This window comes from Bos javanicus, chromosome 13 (genome assembly GCF_032452875.1).
Source record: "Bos javanicus breed banteng chromosome 13, ARS-OSU_banteng_1.0, whole genome shotgun sequence".
NCBI lineage: Eukaryota > Metazoa > Chordata > Mammalia > Artiodactyla > Bovidae > Bos > Bos javanicus.
In genome coordinates, this window is record NC_083880.1 from 23,543,966 (window position 1) to 23,558,961 (window position 14,996).

At 40.1% G+C, this 14,996-nt stretch overlaps 1 protein-coding gene and 1 non-coding gene across 2 annotated transcripts in view; both read left to right on the forward strand.

The window, feature by feature from the left end:
• Window positions 1-14,996, forward strand: part of SPAG6 (sperm associated antigen 6) — a 63,244-nt gene that overhangs the window by 19,042 nt on the left and 29,206 nt on the right. The window lies entirely within an intron of this gene.
• On the forward strand, window positions 6,166-6,238 carry TRNAW-CCA (transfer RNA tryptophan (anticodon CCA)). The gene has a single exon. It is a non-coding gene; the product is annotated as a tRNA-Trp (tRNA).

Below are 14,996 nucleotides of genomic sequence, written 5' to 3' on the forward strand. Positions count from 1 at the left end.
ACCTGTGGGTGACACAGAAGCTCCGTGGAGACCTGGGTGGAGTGTGTGGCAGCCGTCACAGCACTAGGGGACTGAGGTGGGAGCAGTGGCCTGGTGGCAGCCTGAGGAAGAAAAAGCCATGTAGGTGTTTTGGAGGAATGCTGTTCCATGTTTGGCCTAAAAAGAAATAAATGTTAAGTGTTTGTTTAGGAGCTTTAGCTAAAAACACTGTCTCTTGTAAACTTTGTTTCCTATAAACCTTTGCTGTCTCTCAGTAAACCTTAGCAAGTTCTCAGTCCTGGCAAAGTGGAATAGGTTGGATTAAGTGTCCTAAAACATTTTAATTATTAACACAATCACCCTATTACAGATGAGGAAACTGAAATAGAGAGGTTAAAAGATTTATTCTGGTCAGACGCAGTTTATGGCAGAGCTGTTTGGCCATTACTCAGAAGCCTTCAGAGATTCTTCCTTTTTATAATGTGAGAAAGGCAAGTGTATGAAAGCTCATCACTCTTCTTCTTAAGCTCCTTGCAGTATCTGCAAGTCTCGCCAGATACTTCTGTTCTTAATTCCCGATGACTGGTTCCACATGTGTGACTATGCTGTCTCCCAGGGACCTGATTTATCTCCTTAGGACCTAAATCAAAAGAGAGACGTCCCTCCCTGCTTGGTAGTGGTCAGGAGAGGGGATGGCTGCAGCCCCAGATGAGCAGTGCTTAGCGGGCTCAGCTGATTAGGATTCCACAGAAACAGCGAGTAGACTGTGTCTTGTTCACCAAGTAGATAATGTAAGGGAGGAATCCAGACAGAGCTGGCTAGCCTGATTCTTTTCTGTGTCATTTAGGACGATGAAACGATAAAAAGAAAAAATAATTCTAAAAATCAGAATTTTTGCATATATTCTTCTTGTGCCACTCAAGCCACCCATATATAAATACCAGTAGTCTACATTGTGTGGAACAGGCTTAGGTTGCAGTAATTAATTTAAAAAAATCTACATGTTAGTGACAAATATCTGAGATAATTAGGAATTCTGTACTGTAGGTCTTAGAGTAAGGAAGGAGGGGGAGCAGGGGACAAGAGGATGGTAATTCTGTGTTAAAAGCCTTAAAGACTTCAGTGATACCTGTAGATAATAAGTTGGTTTCTATGCCATCTTTTTATAACTTATTTTATCTTAGAGGGGTTGAGGAACACATAAGCTTAGAGGAAAATGATGTATATGAGATTATATGTATTATATATTATACCAATTTTGATCCTAACATTTATTTCTACCAATACTTTTCTCCTTATTTAGGTGTTGGTAAAAAAAGATGAAAGTGAAAATAAATGTCTCTTCTATGTTCTTTGGACATAGGCACCAAATGTGTTAACGTAACATTTTAAAAAATTATTTATTTATTATTTACTTCATTTTTGGCTATGCTGGGTCTTTATTGTAGCACGGCTTTCCCCTAGTTGTGGAGAGCAGAAGTATTCTCTAGCTGCAGTGTGTGGGTGTCTCATTGTGGTGGTTTCTCTTGTTGTGGAGCACAAACTTCAGCAGTTGCAGCTCCTAGACTCCAGAGCACAGGCTCAGTAGTTGTGATGCACAAGCTTAGTTGCTTGGCAGCATGTGGGATCTTCCTGTACCAGTGATTGAACCCGTGTCTCCTGCTTTGGCAAGTGGATTCTTCACCACTGAGCCAACAGGGAAGCCCTAAAATAACATTTTTAATTGTAACTTTTACTCAGTGGTTATCTAATTTGTTAGTCTTTTTTAGGGTTAGTTTGTATGCTGGTAAAAAATTATATGTGTGTATTTTTATTTCTTGTGATTTTTAAAGTACAGACTTTTGATTAATAAAATCTTCTAAGCTTTCTTTGCATTTTTTTGGAATTCAGAATTTGGAACAATAAAATATAATTCTGTAATCTCAGATCCCCAAGTCACTGAGAACTACAACTTTATATATAAAGCTAGCAAGCAGTTTCTTTATCTCCATCATCATCATCATTGTAATTATCAAAAAGTGTTTGAGGCATTTATGTGTACGTTACCATGTCTTTTGTTACTGTACAAGGTCAAATTAGTTGGCTAACATCTCACCTCTAAGACTTGATGATCTAAGATGGAAGAATTGATACAGTGAGCATAGAGGTCATCCAAAGAGCTGACCAAATATGGAACAAAAAGGTACAATATTATCTTAATATGAATAATATATTGGGTGATTTTACTTTGGCTCAAGTGAAAGACAAATTGTGAGTTATGTTTTTGTACTGTGGTAGAAAGGGGAATCTTTACTTTGTTTTTACAAACTTTGTTATATCCAGATAACCTCTGAACTCTGTTGGGCGTAGATATAAAAGGAAAAAGTGACATTGATAGTGATAAACACACACACCTACAATCAATTAATCTTTGACAAAGGAGGCAAGAATATACAATGAGAAAAAGTCTCTTCAGCAAGTGGTGTTAGGAAAGTTGGACAGCCACATATAAATCAGTGAAGTTAGAATATACCCTCTCAGCATACACAAAAATAAACTCAAAATGGCTTAAAGACAAACATTAAGACATGACACCATGAAACTCCTAGAAGAGATCATAGGCAAACATGCTCTGATATAAATTGCACCAATGTTTTCTTTACTCAGTCTCCCGAGGCAATAGAAATAAAAGCAAAAACAAACAAATGGGACCTAATCAAACTTACAAGCTTTCGCACAGCAAAGGAAACCACAGACCAAATGAAAAGACAACTTATAGAATGGAAGAAAATATTTGCAAACAATGTGACTCACAAGGGCTTAATTTCCAAAACAAACAGCTCATGTACAACTATAACTCAACAACAACAAAAACAACCAATCAAAACATGGGCAGAAGACCTCAATGTCTTATTTCTCCGCAGAAGAAATACAAATGTCTAATAGGCACATAAAAAAAGATGCTCAATATCACTAATTTTTAGAGAAATGCAAGTCAAAATGACAATGAGGTACTACCTCACATGAGTCAGAATGGCGATTATCAAAAAGTCACAAATAACAAAATGCTTGAGAGGGTATGGAGAAGAGGGAACCCTCCTATACTGCTGGTGTGAATGTAAGTTGGTACAGCCACTATGGGAAACAGCATGGAGGTTCCTCAGAAAGCTAAAAATAGAGTTGCTGAATTGATCCCGCAGTTCCCTTCCTGGACGTATATCCAGACAGAACTCTAATTCAGAATGATTCATGTACCCCTACATTCAGAGCAGCATTATTCACAATAGCCAAGACACGGAAGCAAATGTCCATTGACAGATGAATTGATAAAGAAGATGTAGTACATGTATGGAATACGACTCAGCCATCAAAATGAATGAAATGCCATTTGCAATAACATGGATGGACCTAGAGATTATTAAGTGAAGTAAGTTAGAAAAAGAAAGACAAATACCATAGGATATCACTTATATGTGAAATCTAAAATATGACACAAATGAAACTCTTAGATCATAGGCAAAACACCTGTCTATGAAATAGATAAATTTACCTATCTATGGAATAGAAATAGATTCAGGGACAAAGAGAACAGACTTATGGTTGCTAAGAGGGAGAAGGTTGGGAAAGGGATGGAGTGGGAATTTGGGGTTAGCAGATGTAAGCTAATGTATATGGAATGGATAAACAAGTGCCTGGTAATTAGGAAAACTTTAGGCATGACTGGAACAACGTTCATATGTGAATCTACTTTTTCAACTGTAAACTTTTTGGAATCTAAATACTGGAGATTGAGCATTTCCAATAAAAATTTAGCAGCTAAATTGAGACACGCTGTAAGTGCAAAATATACACTGGATATCCAAGACTTGATGTGAAGAAAAGAGTGTAAAGTATCTCATTAAAACTTTTAAATACTGATTACGTGTTGAAATTATAGTATTTTAGATATATTGTGTTAAACAATTTGATTATTTAAAACTTAGTTTACATTTATTTTTAAATTAGAGGATAACTGCTTTACATGGAGAAGGCAATGGCACCCCACTCCAGTAGTCTTGCCTGGGAAATCCCATGGACGGAGGAGCCTGGTAGGCTTCAGTCCATGGGGTCGCGAAGAGTCAGACACAACTGAGCGACTTCACTTTCACTTTTCACTTTCATGCATTGGAAAAGGAAATGGCAACCCACTCCAGTGTTCTTGCCTGGAGAATCCCAGGGATGGCAGAGCCTGGTGGGCTGCCATCTATGGGGTCGCACAGAGTCGGACATGACTGAAGTGACTTAGCAGCAGCAGCTTTACAATGTCTTATTAGTTTCTGCTGTACAACAATGTGAATCAGCTATAAGTATACTTATATGCAGGCTTCCCAGGTGTGTCAGTGGTAAATCTGCCTGCCAATGCAGGAGATGCAGATTTGATTCCTGGGTCAGGAAGATCCCCTGGAAAAGGAAATATCAACCCACTCCAGTGTTCTTGCCTGGGAAATCCCATGGACAGAGAAGCCTGGTCGGCTACACTCCATGGGGTCACAAAGAGTTGGATAGGACTTAGCAACTATACAACAAAAACAATGCATATATCCCCTACCTCTTGAGTCTCCCTCCCATCACCCCCCATCCCACCCCGCTAGGTCATCACAGACACCAAGCTGAGCTTCCTGTGCTACACAGCAGCTTCCCACTAGCTATCTGTTTCACACACGATGGTGTATATATGTCATTGCTACACTCTTGATTAGTCCCATGCTCTCCTTCCCCCCACCCCCGCCTGTGTCCACAAATCTGTTCTCTACATCTGTGTCTCTATCCCATGATTAAAATTAATCTCACCTATTTCTTTTTACTTTTTAAGTGTGGCTACTAGAAAATTTTAAATATGTGGCTCATGTTCCCATTCTGACAGTACTGACTTAGAATTCCTGTGCTGTGCTCTGTGTTTTTTCGTTAAAAGGCAATGAAGTGGTGATGCTGTGGCCTCAAAAAGTCACTTAATATGCTTAAATTAATCAGTATAGCTGAATGGTGATATGTAGTAAGTTAAGGAATATGGAACTAAATGTACTATTTGGGGAGAAATAAATAATGAGTCAACTTCAAGCAACCACTTACTAATGTAAGGGCTGAAATATACTTTATAAGTGGCCAAACTATCAGACTTGCACATTGTCAGTGGGGCCCTGTATTGATAATCCCCTTTGGAAAACAGTATTGCAGTGCTTATTACCTTGACCTATATGAGATTACCTATATTTGATTGGTCTTGACTTAACAAAAACAGCAGTTTCTTGTGGCTTAATCCAAAAATACCAAGAACCTCTGAAGCAGGGCAGCTAAAGCCTGTGCTCTGGGACAACCTAGAGGGATAGGGTGGGAAGGGAGGTGGGAGGGGGCATTCAGGATTGGGGGAACACATGTATACCTATGGCCTGCTCACATAGGTACACATGTATACCTACACCTATTTGCCTGTTATGTATGGCAAAAACCATCACAATATTGTATAATAATTATCTTCCAATTAAAATAAAGAAATTAATTTTAAAAAGCCACCATTCTTCTTCTCAGGACCACCACCTCAGAGCCTCTGTCTTAAGTAAATACACACATGCATGCACACACATATGAATGTGTATGTTTGTCTAATGTGTGGAATATGTACGTATGAATATAGGACCCATGGTAGCTAGACTCCAAGAATCCCCTCAAATATCCCACATCCTGGCATTCTCACCCTGGTACAGTCCCTCCCATATCACACCAGGAATGATCTGTGTTACCACTAGACTGCAGCAGAAACAATGGTCTGCCACTTCTGAGCATGGGTGACCAGCTTTACAAGCCTTTACGATGATTCTGTTTTGCGGGTCTCTCATCACTTGCTTGGAAGGAAGCCACTGCTATGACATAAGGACCCTCAGATAGACCATGGAAAGGCCTGTGTTGTGAGGTCTTTGACAGCCAGCAAGAAATGGAGCTTTCTAGAACGATGTGAGTGAGCTTGGAAGCAGATCCTCCCCCAATTGTGCCTTCAGAGATGACTACAGCCCCCACAGACAGTGTAGTAGCAATTTCACGAGAAATTCCAAGCCTGAACCACCCAGCTAGACTGCTCATGGATTTCTGACCCACAGAAAGTGTGAGAGAGAAAATGATGCTTTAAGTCACTGAGTTTGGATCAGTTGGTATGTAGCAATGGTTAAATGGGCTTTCCTGGTGGCTCAGAGGTTAAAGCGTCTGCCTCCAATGTGGGAGACCCAGGTTCGATCCCTGGGTCAGGAAGATCCCCTGGAGAAGGAAATGGTAATCCGCTCCAGTATTCTTGGCTGGAGAATCCCATGGACAGAGGAGCCTGGCAGGCTACATAATCTTAAAGCACTGTACTTAATAATGCAAAGCCCCAAACCCACAAAACAATTAAGTGTCCCAAGTTGGGAGGATGGTTAAGTAAACTATAGCATATTTGCTCAGTGGCATATTATGCAATTATTAACACTGTTGGGGCAGCTCGTCCTCAGGAATAAAAGTGGACAGTGGAGGCCCAAGGGTAACTTCAAGGAACCACTCAGAAGGAGTCACACCAAGAACTGCTGACCAGGGAGCCCTCGTATGAAAACGTCCTGTACACCTTCTAACCATTCAGTATTTCGTTTCTGTCTCCTCTCTCTTTTGTGTGTTCTCATAGAGAATTCCACTAGGGCACAGCTGATCCTTTACTGTTTAGCCTCTTCTGTTAGCCTGAAGCTCCTAGGGGCCTGAAGCAATAACAAATGCCAATGAAGTTTGAAGGTTCAAAGTTTAATAAAATCTTTTTAAACATCTTAAAATCCATGTAAGATTGTTTTGTTTTTGCAGATTGTAGGTAGAGTGAAACTACAATTGTGGTTGCAATATTATATAAAGCAAGTGGAAATGTATTTTTTATTTGGGTGTTTTTTTGGGGGCGGGGGGGCTGTGCCACATGGCATGTGGAATTTTAGTTCCCTGACCAGGGATTGAATCCACATCCCCTATGTTGGAAACAAGGAATCTTAAACTTAACCTGGATTGCCAGGGAAGCCCCTAAAGCAAGTGGAAATGAATGGGAACATTTCTAGATACAAAAAGCATATTTTGTAAAAAGCTGATTCCAAGTAATTTATTGTTTCATCCCAAGAGCCCTCCAGACCCTCTCTGTAGGTCTGGCTTCTTCCATTCAGCCTAGTCTCAGCTGTTGAGTAGTTATAACTATGAAACTGAAAGTCACTAAAATTTGGGTTTTAAAAATTGCTTTATATCTTATGCTACTTATTATCTTCCAAGGCCATACCAGTCTTTGTTTTTTCCCACCTTCTTTTTTCTCTCATCTCCACTTTTTGACTTTTCCTTTCCATATTTTGAAGCTGTTTTTTTTTATGCTTGAGCCTTGTATAAGTGTGCCATCTTTCCAGCTGATTGTAATTTCTTACTAAGGCCCCATTAACTCCAGATCAATGGCTTATTTGACTCACTTGACTTTTTAAAGGAGCTAGAATTATTTAACCTTCAAAGCATATGTATGTATTTATGTATGGATGGATGTACGTTAACCTTTAATCTCTCAAACACTCAACCCATGTGTAAGGGTTAGATGGATGGTTCTGAAGATTGGGTGGAGAGAAATGGTATGGAAATGATGAGTAGGAAAAATGGCATTTGTGAGGGTGGGGGATAAATAAAAATCATAGATTAGATTTTTTTCATAATAATATGCAAATTCCTTCCACTTTTTCACATCCCACCTGCAATTGGAGATGTCAGTTTCTCAACTCAATTATAGCTCTAGTTAACTGTTAACTACACTCTTAACTACAGGAGAATGTTGCCTCTCTCAGATGTATTGGTATAGAATAAAGGTGGTCTACTGGAGAAGGGAATGGCAAACCACTTCAGTATTCTTGCCTTGAGAACCCCATGAACAGTATGAAAAGGCAAAATGATAGGATACTGAAAGAGGAACTCCCCAGGTCAGTAGGTGCCCAATATGCTACTGGAGATCAGTGGAGAAATAACTCCAGAAAGAATGAAGGGATGGAGCCAAAGCAAAAAGAATACCCAGTTGTGGATGTGACTGGTGATAGAAACAAGGTCCGATGCTATAAAGAGCAATATTGCATAGGAACCTGGAATGTCAGGTCCACGAATCAAGGCAAATTGGAAGTGGTCAAACAAGAGATGGCAAGAGTGAATGTCGACATTCTAGGAATCAGCGAACTGAAATGGACTGGAATGGGTGAATTTAACTCAGATGACCATTATATCTACTACTGTGGGCAGGAATCCCTCAGAAGAAATGGAGTGGCCATCATGGTCAACAAAAGAGTCTGAAATGCAGTACTTGGATGCAATTTCAAAAACGAAAGAATGATCTCTGTTCGTTTCCAAGGCAAACCATTCAATATCACAGTAATCCAAGTCTATGCCCCAACCAGTAATGCTGAAGAAGAGAAAGTTGAACGGTTCTATGAAGACCTACAAGATCTTTTAGAACTAACACCCAAAAAAGATGTCCTTTTCATTATAGGGGACTGGAATGCAAAAGTAGGAAGTCAAGAAACACCTGGAGTGACAGGCAAATTTGGCCTTGGAATACGGAATGAAGCAGGGCAAAGACTAATAGAGTTTTGCCAAGAAAATGCACTGGTCATAACAAACACCCTCTTCCAACAACACAAGAGAAGACTCTACACATGGACATCACCAGATGGTCAACACCGAAATCAGATTGATTATATTCTTTGCAGCCAAAGATGGAGAAGCTCTATACAGTCAGCAAAAACAAGACCAGGAGCTGACTGTGGCTCAGACCATGAACTCCTTATTGCTAAATTCAGACTTAAATTGAAGAAAGTAGAGAAAACCACTAGACCATTCAGGTATGACCTAAATCAAATCCCTTATGATTATACAGTGGAAGTGAGAAATAGATTTAAGGGACTAGATCTGATGGATTGCCTGATGAACTATGGAATGAGGTTCGTGACATTGTAAAGGAGATGGGGATCAAAACCATCCCCATGGAAAAGAAATGCAAAAAAGCAAAATGTCTGTCTGGGGAGGCCTTACAAATAGCTGTGAAAAGAAGAGAAGCGAAAAGCAAAGGAGAAAAGGAAAGATATAAACATCTGAATGCAGAGTTCCAAAGAATAGCAAGAAGAGATAAGAAAGCCTTTCTCAGCAATCAATGCAAAGAAATAGAGGAAAACAACAGAATGGGAAAGACTAGGGATCTCTTCAAGAAAATCAGAGATACCAAAGGAACATTTCATGCAAAGATTGGCTTGATACAGGAAAGAAATGGTATGGACCTAACAGAAGCAGAAGATACTAAGAAGAGATGGCAAGAATACACAGAATTGTACAAAAAGATCTTCACGACCCAGATAATCACGATGGTGTGATTACTGACCTAGAGCCAGACATCCTAGAATGTGAAGTCAAGTGGGCCTTAGAAAGCATCACTACGAACAAAGCTAGTGGAGGTGATGGAATTCCAGTTGAGCTATTTCAAATCCTGAAAGATGATGCTGTGAAAGTGCTGCACTCAATATGCCAGCAAATTTGGAAAACTCAGCAGTGGCCACAGGACTGGAAAAGGTCAGTTTTCATTCCAATCCCTAAGAAAGGCAATGCCAAAGAATGCTCAAACTACAACACAATTGCACTCATCTCACACGCTAGTAAAGTAATGCTCAAAATTCTCCAAGCCAGGCTCAGCAATATGTGAACCGTGAACTTCCTGATGTTCAAGCTGGTTTTAGGAAAGGCAGAGGAACCAGAGATCAAATTGCCAACACCCGCTGGATCATGGAAAAAGAAAGAGAGTTCCAGAAAAACATCTATTTCTGCTTTATTGACTATGCCAAAGCCTTTGACTGTGTGGATGTCAATAATCTGTGGAAAATTCTGAAAGAGATGGGAATACCAGAACACGTGATCTGCCTATTGAGAAATTTGTATGCAGGTCAGGAAGCAACAGTTAGAACTGGACATGGAACAACAGACTGGTTCCAAAGAGGAAAAGGAGTTCGTCAAGGTTGTATATTGTCACCCTGCTTATTGAACTTCTATGCAGAGTACATCATGAGAAACGCTGGAGTGGAAGAAGCACAAGCTGGAATCAAGATTGCCAGGAGCAATATCAATAACCTCAGATATGCAGATGACACCACCCTTATGGCAGAAAGTGAAGAGGAACTCAAAAGCCTCTTGATGAAAGTGAAAGTGGAGAGTGAAAAAGTTGGCTTAAAGCTCAACATTCAGAAAACAAAGATCATGGCATCCGGTCCCAGCACTTCATGGGAAATAGATGGGGAAACAGTTTCAGACTTTATTTTTCTGGGCTCCAAAATCACTTCAGATGGTGACTGCAGCCATGAAATTAAAAAGGCGCTTACTCCTTGGAAGGAAAGTTATGACCAACCTAGACAGCATGTTCAAAAGCAGAGACATTACTTTGCCAACAAAGGTCCGTCTAGTCAAGGCTATGGTTTTTCCTGTGGTCATGTATGGATGTGAGAGTTGGACTGTGAAGAAGGCTGAGCACCGAAGAATTGATGCTTTTGAACTGTGGTGTTGGAGAAGACTCTTGAGAGTCCCTTGGACTGCAAGAAGATCCAACCAGTCCATTCTGAAGGAGATCAGCCCTGGGATTTCTTTGGAAGGAATGATGCTGAAGCTGAAACTCCAGTACTTTGGCCACCTCATGTGAAGTGTTGACTCATTGGAAAAGACTCTGATGCTGGGAGGGATTGGGGGCAGGAGGAGAAGGGGACGACAGAGGATGAGATGGCTGGATGGCATCACTGACTCCATGGACGTGAGTCTGAGTGAACTCCGGGAGTTGGTGATGGACAGGGAGGCCTGGCGTGCTGTGATTCATGGGGTCGCAAAGAGTCGGACACGACTGAGCGACTGATCTGATCTCTGATCTGAAAGGTTTCTTACTAGCTGGCTTCCATGTCTGCCTCCTCCTATTCACATCCCTGTGTAATCTGCTTCCACGTTGCACCAAAGATATATAGCCGAAGTGATGGTATGTGCCTTCTGAGGTTAGATTATGAAAGACTACAGCTTTTGTCTTGGGTTCTCTCCTGTGGATCTCTCACTCTGGGGGAAGCCTCATCATGAGCAGCCTATGGAAAGACCCAGAAACAGGGAGGAACTGATGCCTTCTTCCAACATTCCCATGGCTGTGCTGGGAAAAAATGCTGTAGAGCCAGTCAAGCCTGCGATACCTGCAGCCTTAGCTAATGGCTTAATTGCAGCCTCATGAGAGGTCACTTCCGGAACCTCTTGCTGAGGTTCTCTCCCAGATTCCTATATTCTTATTATAGAAACAATAAGACTATACATGTTTCCTGTTTTAAGCAGCTGAGTTTGGTGTGATGTTACATAGCAGTAGGTAACAACCCATTGTAAACAGTGGATTAGACCAAAAACTAGACAAATTCTTCTACTTTGGAAGTGACATTTCTAAAGTCAAACTGGAGTATGCTGTGCTGTGCTTAGTTACTCAGTCATGTCTGACTCTTTGTGACGCCATGGATTATAGCCCATCAGGTTCCTCTATTGGAGTGGGTTGCCATGCCCTCCTTCAGTGGATCTTCCCAACCCAGGGATTGAACCCAGGGCTCCTACACTGCAGTCATTCTTTACAGTCTGAGCCACCAATGGTCAGCATATAACTAACTTTGGTGATTGCAACTCCGTATTTGTTTTGACTGTGATTTCACCAAATCATGAAAAACTTGGTTGAATGGCTTGATAATGTAAGATTAACATCATAAGTTGTAGCCAAATCTTAAATCTTTTTTTAACCTGCTTTATTTCAAACAGGTTTTGAAGTAATACAGTTATGTATTTTACAGCCAGATGCAAAACCAGCCTATCTTTAAACCGATAAATAGGGCAAACTAAATGCAAAGAAATAATGATTCATAATTTTATTTTTAATGAAGCAAATACTGTAAAACATAACTTTTTGTTGGGTTTAAAAACAATGAGTTACAAGCAGTGTTTGGAAAAATATATAAAGTTAAAAGAAATTAGAGTCCCTGAGGTATTTGAGTTGCCTAATTACTTTTGAATTAGTGTGCTAAATATATATACATATTTTTTCCTTTCTTTTTTCTTTTTGGAGAACCTCTTCATTTTGAGTCCTTTTTGTGAGTTCTCATGATGGATCACTTAATTTTGCTCAAATTTTTCCCTCCTACATTGCCATTGTGAGCAGGAAAATTAGCTGAGTATCGTAATATATGTTTAGATTAATCCTTTTTTTACAGGCCAGTTTTTAGGTTTTTGTCAGTCTCTTGGAATTCACCTCTGAATTTTCTTATATAACCACAATAGTGGTTCTTCCTTTATGACTCCACAACATGTCTTCAAGAATCAAAAGTAGAGAGAACTACACCTTTTTCACATCCAGAAAGTCCCCACAGCTCATTTCAGAAGGTTTAAGATTTAAGCCTAAGATTGTAAAATGACGAACATATTTTATTTGGCCTGCACTGTGTTGTTTTAGGGGGCTTCCCAGGTGGCACTAGTGGTAAAGAACCCATCTGCCAATGCAGGAGACATAAGAGAAGTGGGTTCGATCCCTGGGTCAGGAAGATCTCCTGGGGCAGGGCACAACAACCCACTCCAGTATTCTTGCCTGGAGAATCCCATGGATAGAGGAGCCTGGCGGGGTACAGTCCATGGAGATCACAAAAGAGTCAGACACAACTGAAGTGACTTAGCACGCACACATGCATGTTGTCTTACACAGTGTTTTTTTGTTTTGTTTTTTAAAGTTTCCAAAACTTAAAAACAAAGCAATCAGATGTCTGGCATCTCTGGAAAAATCCAAGGATCTGACAGTGGTTAGGTCTGCATTCCCACGCGGCAGCGCTGGGCTGAAGAAACTGAGTAGATGGTGCTCCTTGTATCTGGTGCATATGTTTTTCCAGTTTACTGTGCTCCCCACTCAGTTATTGTTCCTCTGGCTTCACTTATTTTAGTTACTTGCCTGGGCCCTGTCTTTACCACTGCTGATCTAACCAAACCATGAGCTGTAACAGTTAAGAGGGGTTACGGCCATGGTGGTTGTTTAGTTGTGTCCAGCTCTTTTGTGACCCCGTGGACTGTAGCCTACCAGACTCCTGCTATCCATGGGCTTTCTCAGGTAAGAATACTGGAGTGGGTTGCCATTTCCTTCTCCAGGGGATCTTCCCAACCCAAGGATTGAACCTGCAGCTCCTGCCTTGGCGGGCGAATTCTTTACCACTGAGCCACCAGAGAAGCCCTAAGGCCATGATGAGCACTATTAAAGCAAAATCACTTTTGCCTGATGCACCTGGTTTCACCTGTACCTATTATACACTGATGGACTTTCCTGTTTGTGTTGTTCCTGTCTAGTCCGCATAAAGTCATTTATAATAGTTGATTCATCCAGCTTTAGATACTAGTAATTTTATGAATGTTGTTGATCTCAAATGTCCCCCCTTTTATCTGTGTCTCTTTTTGTTTAAAAAATTAAATCTAAAGTCATACTGAGCTTGACAAAGTTCCATGGAGATGGCTGCCTCATTTCCTTCACTCAGCAATGAGGTGTTGAGGAGGCCGAAGAGAACTAGTTATTCCTTGGCTGGAAATAGCTGACCATCAGATTTGAGGACTGTATATCAGTTGTCTACATGCATGCAATCAATGGCTTTAATTATTATTTATGAATAAGGAAGGTGCTATTGGATAGCTTTATTTCCACTGACAATTTGAAGCCTAAAAAATTGTTAAAAATGGATAACACTTAGCATTTAAAAAATGTAGTATTTTAACTGTAACAAAGGCATGAATTAAGACAAGAAGGAAAGTGTGAAAAAGCGAATAGTATTTCTAGAATATATTTGTAATTTTTCAAAGAAAAATTATGCATTCTTTCCTAATTTGTTTAAAGGACATATATATTCCCACCATTTTTAAGAATAAGAAACTTTCTTCCATATTGAGAAGTAAGCTAAAGTATTTATATTTATTTTTCCTTTATAATAATAATGTTAGTATAGTTAGCCCCAGCAGTAGCTTTGTGTATAGTCAAAGACATGTTCATATTTCTTTTATTTTTAAAAAATAATTACATTGAAGAAAATTTGGCAAATAGAGAAGAAAATATATCACCAATAGTGCCCTATGCTATGCTATGCTACATCACTCCAGTCATGTCCGACTCTGTGTGACCCCAGAGACGGCAGCCCACCAGGCTACCCCGTCCCTGGGACTCTCCAGGCAAGAACACTGGAGTGGGTTGCCATTTCCTTCTCCAATGCATGAAAGTGAAAAGAGAAAGTGAAGTCGCTCAGTCGTGTCCGACTCCTAGCGACCCCATGGACTGCAGCCCACCACGCTCCTCCATCCATGGGATTTTCCGGGCAAGTGTACTGGAGTGGGGAATAGTGCTATAAACCCCACTTAAATCCTATTAACGTGTTGGTATAACAGAAAACCTTTTTTCTCTGATTTTTTTTTTTTTTTGGCATAACTACTTCTAATCTTGCTGGTTACCTAACAGTATATGATTATGTCACATGTTCTTGCATAAAAGAAGATACAGTTGTTAAAAATTCACTTTTTGAAGATTCATTTAAAATTTACAAGGAGGTTAAGATATTTTCCCACACTGAAGATAAATTTCTTGGCTTGTTTTTTCCCCTGGTTAAAACTTTTATGAACGTCTGTACATATCAATCTTTGATTTCCAAAGTGTAATAATTAAACAACCCAAACTCATTTCCAAATTAGAGTTAAAATGAATTCTGTGAGATTTCTCCTATGGGGAGTAACTTTAAAAAATGTATTTATTTATGTGGTTGTGTTGAGTCTTAGTTGCTGCAAGCAGAATCTTTTAGTTGCAGCTTGTGGGATTGAGTTCCCCGATCAGGGACTGAACCCGGTCCCCTGGGTTGGGAGCACAGAGTCTTAGCTACCGGACCACCAGGGAAGTCCTCTATGGATATTAACTTTTAAGTATACTAGATTTTTTT